Below are 272 nucleotides of genomic sequence, written 5' to 3'. Positions count from 1 at the left end.
CATGGGCAAATGACCATCTTTATCCTTCGTTCTTCGAGAAGCAGAAAACGAATTGGCCTTTTTGATCGAAGAGGATAGCTTCCAATAGGCGATGAGGCCATCCCACACATCCGTCGTGAGCTCAGTGGGCTTTCCCTCATACCCGTAGATCTCCCACTTGTCCTTCCAATCGGAGACAGTATTGCAAAGGCGGGTCTTTTCCTTTGCAACGAATTATCTCTTCTTCCTCTCGGTGATTCCCAAAGACCAATGCCACTTTTGCTGAAACACAA

The sequence above is a fragment of the Brassica oleracea genome, chromosome C1 (genome assembly GCF_000695525.1).
Source record: "Brassica oleracea var. oleracea cultivar TO1000 chromosome C1, BOL, whole genome shotgun sequence".
Classification (NCBI taxonomy): domain Eukaryota; kingdom Viridiplantae; phylum Streptophyta; class Magnoliopsida; order Brassicales; family Brassicaceae; genus Brassica; species Brassica oleracea.
This window is presented reverse-complemented; position numbering follows the sequence as displayed.